At 38.2% G+C, this 10,439-nt stretch overlaps 1 long non-coding RNA gene across 1 annotated transcript; it reads right to left on the bottom strand.

Annotated features, from left to right (window-relative positions):
* Positions 1-9,380: 9,380 nt before the first annotated feature.
* LOC121987379 lies at positions 9,381-9,875 on the bottom strand. The gene is made up of 3 exons (XR_006113542.1): positions 9,771-9,875; positions 9,619-9,684; positions 9,381-9,424 (listed from the first exon to the last, which is right to left on the bottom strand). It is a non-coding gene; the product is annotated as an uncharacterized LOC121987379 (long non-coding RNA).
* Between the last annotated feature and the right edge of the window lie 564 nt (positions 9,876-10,439).

Genomic DNA, 10,439 nt, shown 5'->3' with positions numbered 1-10,439 from the left:
CCTAGCTTTGATTTGTCGATGCCCTCCCCCTCACGAATTTCCATCTTCCCTCCTCCGACGCCACACCATTTCCAGCCACTTGTTGACTGTGCCGGGGTTGTCAAGGCGTGGAGGATTGCTGCTCGGGTTCACAGCGAGATAGACCCACCAAATTTGATAGAGGTCAACAATTACTATCCCTCACAGTAGCATTGGGATTTCTTCATAGAGGAAGCTACCGCAGTCTGGATTGGGGAGACAACGATTTCATCTTTTCCAACGGTTAGTTATTCTAGCTATCAATACTTGGTTAAGCTATCAACTACGGTGAGTGGTTAGTATTAAATCTATGTTTAGTTTAAACTAATGGATTGGGGAATGGTTAGTGATACGAGTTTGATCAAGTATTAAATTGACTATGGAAGAAATTAGGATAAATTAAGGAAGATTATTAATTAAGGTTAATTAATAATTGTTTCGATTAGGGTATTTCCTAATTAGTTGGGATGTAGTTTAGCTAGTTGTGACATATGAAATTAGCAAAATTTATACATCACGTGATTTACACGGCGTTATTTCGAGACGAGCACTCCGACGCGGGGATTGTTTAGCTCGAGTTACATATTAAAGGCGGGTACTTCTTGCTTTGTTTCTTTTAGTACTTCGACCTTGATGCATGAACTAATTTGGATAGGAAATTATTTTTACCTTGACTTCACTCTTATTTTTCCTGCGCTTGATACTTCCACGTGATCCTTGAGATATTCATTTCCATATCTATACAGTCTCTTGTTGTTGTCCATAATCAGTAGCAGATACTAGATACCATTTTTGCATATTTTGATTGTTGTTTAGTTATGTTTTGTATTGAGCATGCTGGCTTCCTGTAGCATACTTGATTCTTGTTTATATAGATATATATGATTACTGTTGCATTTTGTGCGTCGTATAATGGCAGACATGTCAACGATCAATTCTCCCTTGTGGTCGAGAGAGTCGTTGACCAGGGCTGCATCCTCGGCCACTCGACAGAGTTGTAGCTGGAGTTGATGCCGCTTGTCCTGTCATGCCGCACTCGGCCACTTGCAGTTGGTGGTAGCTGGAGTTGCGAGCAGCAGTGACCCCCCTTGCTGTGTAGCTAGTTAGCTACTCAGCACCTATCCATCCGGTCACTCGAGAGAGTGGCGACCTTTGGGTGGTATAGTTGTCATCAATCCGGCCTCTCGACCATACAAGGGTCATGGTGCAGAGAGGTGGGCGAGGTGACCATCCGTGCATACACTGTTATTATACTTGCTTTGGCTGCTGCTGTTTGCATATGCTGTTGTTGCTTACTCATGCTGTTGTTGCTAGCTTATGCTACTGTTGCTGACTTATGCAGGTATGCTCATATATGTTGAGATATATATATATATATATATATATATCTATTGTGGGTGTTTAGACTGAATTACCTATTGGAAGTTTGTATAAACCTTACATATTTCCTTTGTAGTTATGAGCAGTACTGTAGCAGATTAGCACTACTTCTGAACTTCTATATCTAGCCTAGGATATGGTTTCAGGTATGAGCATTTATTATGGTTCTATTTTAGTATCTGCTATTTCCTTTATGAGACTGTATACTCTTGGCTCATTCTCTATTTGTTTATTATGTTCATGCACTATCTTTTCTTACCTGGTGAGCTCCAATACTCACCACCTCGCAAATTAGTTTTTCTTTCGCCAGGTAGCAGTAGATGATTCATGGATACTTGGAGAGATGCCGGTTGTCAGTCCTGGGTCCTGCTTTTTATCGATTTTATTTCCGCTTTACTTGTATTTTTAGCATACAACGATTTTTAGTATTGTATGAACTGGTCTGTGTTTGGAGTTGATTCGTGGTGTTTTGCTTTTCGTGATCTTGTAGTTGTATAAGCCTAAATGGCTAGTAACCCTTGGTTGTGGATTATGGGTTTTCTCTTCATTTTTTGCTGCGCTTATTTCTAACCGTGTGGGCTGTGATTTAACTGCGTGGTTGTGTTTATTTAATTTTTGTCCAGCCGGGTAGGCTGAGTATATTAAATTACGTGGTTATGTTGTTTCTATTTTATGTATGTCCCAGCCGTGTGGGCTGTTGGTTATATAGATGTTATATGTGTATTTATTGCTTTAGATTGTCACCCATACAGGGGAGATGCTGTCAGATTTTTGTCTGGCAAGGACTCCTCTGGGACGTGACATTTTAAGCCCATGCCATGTCATTTGATACAACCATGTGTTCAAAAAAAGACCACAGAAAAAAATCATGTTGTGGCCGTATCAAAAGACATGGTCATGCCTAGCACACAACGTGTTTCACGCTCTAGCCATGCCAAAAGAAATGGTAGTGCTAGAACAATTGAGTGTTTCACACTATTGCTATGCTAAAAGGCATGACCATGTGGCACTTGATAATGGGATAAAACCCTAAGGCATAGTCGTTCTCACAAGATCGGTCGTGCCCTTTGTAGCCTTCCACCTTCTTCTTCAATTCCTCCCTTCTTCCAAGGCAAGTTCTTCTCTTCCTTTCTCAAATTTCTCCAAGATAGACTTCCTTTTCCAATTCTTTCGAAAACTTCTTGATCTTGATCTAATTGATCCAAAGATCTCAAACAACCTCAAGCCTTCAACAATCTTCCTTCTTCCTCAAAGATTTCAAGAAAGAAATCTCCTCCATCGCTCTCCCCTTCTCACACAAGACCTCTTCTTGATCTTTGATCTCACTTGGATTCATGATGCAAATCCCAAACAAGGAATCTCTTCCCTTGCTCTCCACAATCAACTACCCCTCTTTGACGTGTGAATCTATAATGTCCAATATCTTGAAGTGATTTCATCAGAGTGGCTGATCTAGTAGAGGAGATGATGCCGAAAAAAGAAAAGGCGAAGACATTGGCAGAGAAAAGGGAAAAACAACCAAAAACAAACACACCGGGCATACAAGGAAGGTAACGACAATTCATATGGCATTATAGTTCACAATGATGTACAAAAGTTACATTTTGATATTCTTGTTAATTGTAAAATCTTGTGTTCACATTAGATGGATGATTACACTATACAAGCTTTTAGAATTAAGGATGTGTATTGGATGATTCATAACATAGGTTGGGAAAATTTAATGAGTATACAATATTAAACCTACCCTAGAATTATTTTAGAACTCCTAAGTTCATTAGAAGTCTATTTTATTTCTGATACTGATTATAATGGGAAAATTAGTTTTTGCTTGTTTAATCATGATTATGAGTGGGCTCTCTATGATTTTAATAATTGCTTTGGTTTTCCCATTGAGGAGTGATGTGCGTGGATTGTATACACTTGCTTAGCATGTTTTGACGCACATTCATGTACTTCGTGCATGCTTTATCTATGCATTTTGGTACTTCCAACTTTCCTTTCAGCATATTTACTCTTTTTGTTCGGAGATCTGCCTTTTGTGCATTTTCTATATGCAGGAGTCAATTTTGGAGAAGATTTGATGCTTGAACGAAGAAGGAAGGCACAAGCCCTGTGTGCCACACGAACATGACATGGGGGGTTGCCCAGGTCGTGTGGTGATCACCACCCGTGTCGCTGCAACAGAGAAGGAAGAAGCCATGGTCGTGTGAGCATCACACATCCATGCCAAGTTTGAAGCCAAGAGGGGTCATGGCCGTGTGCACCACACGACCTTGCAAGCCATCCAATACCGAAGTTGTACACAGTCGTGTAGATCTACACGGCCGTGTAGCATTTTCAGAGCCCAAGAATGCCTTGGCCGTGTGCTCCACACGACAGTGCAAGAGCTCCAAAGCTAGAGGCAGTGTTGGCCGTGTAGATCTACACGGCTGTGCAAGGAAAGCAGTGGAGGAGCAAGCCACGGCGGTGTCTCACACACGGCCATGTGAGACAGGCAGAGAGGGGAGTAGCACAGGCCGTGTGAGCTTCACACGGCCGTGCCTTGGGGCAGTGTGGCACCCAAACCCCCCTTCTATATAATGCCTTCTTCAAGATTTGAAAGGGGGATCTTCTCCCTTTTGGGGGGAATCAAGATTTGGGGCGATTCTTCTTCATATTGGAGGGATTTTGCAGCGATTCAACGGGAGATCTTCAACGTTTCGACTCTAAGATTGTGGATTGGATCCGGAGACGGTTCTTCCTTTTCTTGGATTTGGGATCAAGAATATTGCTTGTAATTCCCTTCTCTTCGGATTTCTTTCCTCATTTCATGGAGTAGATTTCTTTGTTCTATGATGGAGGGAGTAATTGTAAGGATGATTTGATGTAAAACTCTTGTGGAATTGCCAATTTCCAATTTCTATGATTTTACCCTGTTTGTATCAATTTGATCTTGTATGGATTGTTGTGATTGTGCCTAATTACCATGCTTGATTGAATGTTTGAATATCTTTTGGATCTTGTGTGGATTGTTTCTCATTTGATTATCCGAGGGGCGTTCGTGACAGGAACATGCCCGTGTAATAACGTTTGAGGGATGATCTTGAAGGTGAAATAGGGTCATTCAAGGGGGTAGGATGGATAATTTGCATTAATCTTTGAATCTCGATGTGGTTGATGAGTGATGAATTCCTATGTTGATTATCCAAGGGACACACGTGACAGGGAAGCCCGTGTAAGGACAACATAGATTCATTCCTATTTGATCACATTTAGGTATAGATTTTAGTCCTAGGCCCGGTTGTCTATTGCAAGAGAGAACCGACAACTTTCTACAAATGATAGACAATTGAGGAATAAGATTTGGTAGATCATTTACATTGAACAACCTTACAAAGAAACCAAAACTCCTAGAACATCCCTTATCATTGCCCTTATTCTTGTTTCTTAGTCTTTTATTTCTATATTTACCTTTCATAGTTACACTTTGCTTTTGTGAATTAATTGATTAGTTTTTTAGCTAATTCGTGTTGATAAATCTTTAGTGGTTATTTCAGTCCTTGTGGATATGATATCTTTTATTATTACTTACGACATTTTCGTACACTTGGGAACGTCAACAAGTTTTTGGCACCGTTGCCGGGGACTGCGCTATAACATTAGAGGTTATCAATTGAGTTAGACTAAACATAACTTTTGTTTTCTTTTCATTTGCATAATTGTAACTAATCTTTAGAATTCTGTTTTCATAATTTTTTCTTGTATATGTTTCTACTTCTTGTCAATTCTTTTTTGTTGCAAATCTAATTCTGTATTTTTAATTTCTAACATTCTAGTCTAATTTTTCTTTCTTTTGATTTAGTTTCTTTCTTCTTCTCTTTTGTAAACATATCTTGCAATCTTGTTCTTGGCATATGAAGTATTCTAGAGCATTTTATTTCTTGTTTTTAATTCTGCATTTTTAGTTTTTCTTGTAATTTCATTTTTTAGATATCTTGAGCACTAACATGTCAAGCAGGGCTTGAAGAGAATTTTTCACACCCATGAGCGTAAGAGCAAGATCTCCCATCTATAAATATTATGACTCAGAAGATGATGAATTTGAGTTCCTTTGTGGAGTGTGTAGTAGCACATCTCATCCAGCTGCTATTTGTCACTTCTTCCAAAAATCTGCTAATACTCCAGGACTTCAGTATTTGGTTTTATTGGTTGCTATGTGGAATGTCATACCGGTTCCCCTGTACAAAAATTTTATATAAGTCCTAAACCTTTACAAATAACCTATTGTGTTCTTTAGAAATTAAATTAGGAATCACAAACAGAACTCAACATTATTGATTCCAAATTTAACTTATCTGTTCTTAGTGGTTTAAACTTGGATCGCAAACGATGTTTAACATTATTGATCCAAATCCACCCATGTTACAAATTCAATTAAATATTAATTTCTAAAATTGGCTTCCAGGACTGCATGGCGAGGCACTAAGCCTTCTTGAGTATGGGATCATCCACCACCGCCTAGACAAAGCCTTTTAAAGAAATTTAATATTTAATTTCCTTATATAACCTTAGGTTTAACCAAAAGGAATAATCGAATCACAAATTTGAAAAATAAAAAAAACACAAACTCGAATCACAAATTCGAAACCTAGAATCATATGCCTCTTGTGTTTGATATTTCATATAAAGAAAACTAGTATGATGCGGAAAACAATTACTAGTTATACCTTTCTTTATAAGCAACAACCTCTTGATCTTCTATAGTATTACTCATCTTATCTCGAACGTCGTGTGGACGACGATCTACCGAGACGAGAAACACCCAAGCTACCTTCTTCTCCAAGCAAGTTTCGGCCACCACAAGAACTCTAAGATAAGATGAGGTTCGGCCACCACCAAGCTCCAAGGGATGCTAAGAAACAAGACCTCCTATCTCTCCTTCTTCCTTAAGTAAGATCTGGCTACCAACCGAGCTCCTTGAGATGAAGATGCTGCCAGACACGGAAGAAGAATATGAGAGGGAGAGGTTGTGAAGGGCCGACCACTAACCAAGGAAATAGAAGAGAAGAAAACTAGAACATAAGTTATGAGGTGAGGCACCTCTACCCTCTCTTTTATATTCCTTGGTCTTGGAAAATAAGAAAAACTTTTTAAAAAACTTCCTTATTCTCTTAGACAATGAAAGGAAAGTTTAATAAAAAATTTCCCTTTCAAACTCAATGTGGCCGACCACCTCTTAATCTTCCAAGCAAGGAAAGTTTTAAACACAAAATTAAAACTTCCTAATTTCTTTCTGGAAATTTTTAAAATAAAAAATTTCTCTATTAATTCTCCCTTCATAGTTGGTTATAAAAGGAAATTTTATAAATTAAAATCTCTCTATTAAAACATGTAGATGATTTCTAAAAAGGAAAGTTATCTTTAAAAATAAAATCTTCCTCTCAATCTACAAATAAGGAAATATATCAAATCTTTTCTTAATCTTATATAGAAACTATAAAAGGACAGATTTAATTTTAAAACTCTCTTTTAAATCATGAGGATGGTTAAAAAAGAAAAGTTTTATCAAAAATTAAAATCTTCCTTTCAACTACAAATAAGGAAAGATATCAAACATTTCACTTAATCTTTTGTAGAAAGTTGTATAAGGAAAGATTTAAATTTTAAACTCTCTTTTAAAACCATGGAATCCACATAAGAAAAATTTTAAAAAATAAAATCCTTTTAATTTTATTGTGGCCGGCCACCTAAGCTTGGACTCAAGCTAGGGCCGACCACACTTCAACCCATCCAAGCCATGTCTTGGACAGCCCTTGCTTGGGCTCCAAGCTTGGGTTGGCCGACCACATAAGGGTGGGTAAAAAGGTGGGTATGGGTGGGTATAATACTTTATAAATAAGATGCTACGATAGGGACCGAGAGGAGGAATTGGTTTTGGTCTCCCGATGAAATTATGTTTCTCGTGTTCGCCCCGAACACCCAACTTAATTTCATCAATAATAATTCATACCACTAAAGAATTATTATTGAACTACCGTGCCAATCCCAAATTACATTTTAGGCTCCTTCTTATTATGAGTGTATTAGTCTCCCTGTGTTTAAGATATAAAATGTCCACTAATTAAATGAGTTACTGACAACTCACTTAATTAATATCTAGCTCCACGAGTAGTATCACGCAACTTTATTATCATGTCGGACTAAGTCCACCTATAGGGTTTACATGACAATCCTTATGAGCTCCTATTGGGGACATCACCAACCTAAATTACTAGGACACAGTTTGCTTCTATAATAAAAAACACACATTATAAATAATATCATTTCCCAACTTATTGGGTCTCTTGATTTATCGAACTAAATCTCACTCATTGATAAGTTAAAGAAATAAATACTAGATATATGTGTTTGTTATTATACCAGGATTTAGAGCACACACTTCCATAATAACAAAGGTTTTGTTCTTTTATTCAGTCAGTATAAAAAGAACTTATCTTAAATGGTCTAGCTCAATACACTCAGAGTGTACTAGTGTAATTTTATAGTTAAGATAAACTAATATCAAATTATACTACGACTACTCCAATTGTTTGTTCCTTTCCATCTTAGTCGTGAGATACTGTTTATAATTTATAAGGAATTGATAACATGATCTTCTGTGTGTGACACCACACACCATGTTATCTACAATATAAACTAATTGAACAACTACACATAACATATAAATGTAGACATTTAACTAGTGTGATTCTTATGTCACGCCCCAGAGGAGTCCCGGTCCGAGAAAATTTCGACAACATCTCCCCTGTACGGTGGACAATCTGAAACTTTTCTACATCTCACAAATACCTCAGCCACAGGCGGCTGGAATAATAACAATAAAATAAAATATCACCACGCAGTTATATATAATCTATTCAGCCTCTGGCTGTCACAACCACGCAGTTAAGATAATTAAACAGTAAAATAATATTCTGACTCGAAATCCACCCTACTCCACTACACTCGTAAAGCATGTAGTAGAATAAACCAAATCCAAATCCATCGATATAATAAAATCTATATCATGTCCATAAGCAAATAAATCCAACATAACAAGTGCAAACAGAAGAAAAGGAAACCAAACGAAAACCAATCACATCCTCGAGTCGGACCAAATGGAACTCTCTCCCAGATCAACAACACTCAGCAGGTACAGTTGATATGCAAAGTAAAGAAATAACACTTAGCACTAATCATGCGTACAGTCTCCTGACAATAATAAAGATAGATGCAAATCGAAGAGAACAGGAGAGAATCTGCACTAACCAGGACCCGGTAAAAGGACAAACAGTCCGAAAGGTATAGAAGACCTGTATGCATGTCAATCAAGGTATCCAAGCAATGTGCAGCATATAAGTGCAACAAACACAAACACAAATAATAAATGCATCATGCATATGATGCCAATGTCATGGTCACCCTGACGCCAGTCAGCCGACTCACAACAACAGTGGGACCGAGTGCGTCACACTACCCATAAGCGGACCAACGGAGCACCGGAAGAGCCAAACTGACGTGCTACCACGCTGTGTCCCGCTACCCATGAGCGTCACAACGGAGCACCGAACAGTGATGAAACTAGCAAAGTGCTCGACAATAAAGGAGCAATCAATCACTCAGCATGCAATCATGCGAATGGTGCATGTCACTAAACATGGTAATATACTAAACCAATCTCTGGACATATCATAATGTGCACCAAAGCGAATGAATCATATCAAGATATCTGATCATATAAGGTATCAAACCTAGGTCCTGACATGGTAAAATATGGTTATATCACTACCCATGAACATGTGGAATCAGGTACATATCCATACAAGATGTAAACAAACAATCAATCAACAGGTATTGGCTGATTCGAAACAAGTAAGAAACACAATTAATGCATCTTGTTAATTTAATTACTAAGCATATCAAAGACAATAAGTCAAAAGTACCCGCCTCCGATAAAATATAAAGGTCCAAGCTGACTCCGAGATACTCGTCTCGCGTCAAAGTCCTGAATCAATTCGCACAGTTTAGCTAATTTAATTTTTAAACAAATAGCTAAACTAATTTCTAATCCACTGATCATTTAGGGTTAGTTTCATTAATCCTGATTACACTATTATATAACTTATAAACTTAAGTTATTAATTATTGCTAACACAACTAGCAATAATCTACCATGAAAATCAAAACTCTAAACCTTACCTCAATTCACGGCCGTGATTAATCCATAATCAAGGAATGTGTTTGCTGCTGGAACAAGGTGAGTGGCTGGAAATCCACTTGCAAAACAATCAAGAAGGAAACTCACTAATCAACAAAATAACTCAATTCAAAACATAACCTACTGACCTTACCTCTTCCTTGATGCCCTCAACCAAAGCAAGATTGCCACGACAAGTTCCAACAGCCCCAAATCAAACCTACTGGCCAGACGTAACAACCTACTGCCCTGATCAAGTTATTGTCCACCAACCGGATCAAGAAGAAATGATCAAGAAATCACAAGACACTCTATTAACAATTAAAGTCCAGTAATAATTTGTTCCCATTACCTCTTCTTCGATGATGACAGCGAGAATCAGAAGTTGGTGAAGCCGCTGTCCACCAAACCCTATACACTAAATTAGCCATCCCACACCCAAGTGCTGCTCACGGCAGGATAAGAATCAAAGCACAGAATTGAAAACAAAAACAAACCCTAAGCCCTCACCTTCAGTCCCACTGGCCGGGTTACAACTACCCCCTGTCACCTTCTTAAGCTCTTGATTTCCGGCGACCTAGGCATAGTGTACAGAGGCGGCGTCGCATAGGGCAGAAACAAGGCCGCAATCACTCTAGATCAGAGACACAAGGAAGAAACTTCGCCGGGAAAAATAAAAAGGAATTAGGAATTTTTATAAAAGAACAATTCCTCGCTTAAATGGGTCGTCCAAACAGGCTTTTCCAGGCCCCATTTTTATCCCGTTAACTCGTCCGTACGAGCTCCGAAAAATTCTCGAAAAATGTCCAAAAATTTCAGAAAA

Source organism: Zingiber officinale, chromosome 5B (genome assembly GCF_018446385.1).
Source record: "Zingiber officinale cultivar Zhangliang chromosome 5B, Zo_v1.1, whole genome shotgun sequence".
Lineage (NCBI taxonomy): Eukaryota > Viridiplantae > Streptophyta > Magnoliopsida > Zingiberales > Zingiberaceae > Zingiber > Zingiber officinale.
Note: the sequence above shows the minus strand (reverse complement) of the source record. Positions and strands in the feature narration are given on the sequence as shown.